The following is a 390-nucleotide window of genomic DNA, read 5'->3' on the forward strand; positions in this document are numbered from 1 at the left end:
CCCTAAACCCTAAACCCTCGTTTTACTCTGAGTGGTTTGCAGATACCCCAAACCCTCTCCCCTCTCCCCTAAACCCTAAACCCTAAACCCTAAACCCTCGTTTTACTCTGAGTGGTTTGCAGATACCCCAAACCCTCTCCCCTCTCCCCTCTCCCCTAAACCCTAAACCCTAAACCCTAAACCCTCGTTTTACTCTGAGTGGTTTGCATAGATCTTCGAATTGTTTTCTGCTGATGGGTATGTTTACGTCTTCTTCATTTATAAAACCATCAACAACAACACAAGAATCCATTAAGCCGCTTAGGTGTGTCACTGCGCGGCCACACTGCAGCAGCAGCAGCAGCAGCAGCAGCAGCAGCAGCAGCAGCAGCAGCAGCAGCAGCAGCAGCA

Source organism: Eimeria mitis, genomic scaffold (assembly GCF_000499745.2).
Source record: "Eimeria mitis Houghton genomic scaffold, Emh_scaff2719, whole genome shotgun sequence".
In the NCBI taxonomy this organism is placed as follows: Eukaryota; Apicomplexa; class Conoidasida; order Eucoccidiorida; family Eimeriidae; genus Eimeria; species Eimeria mitis.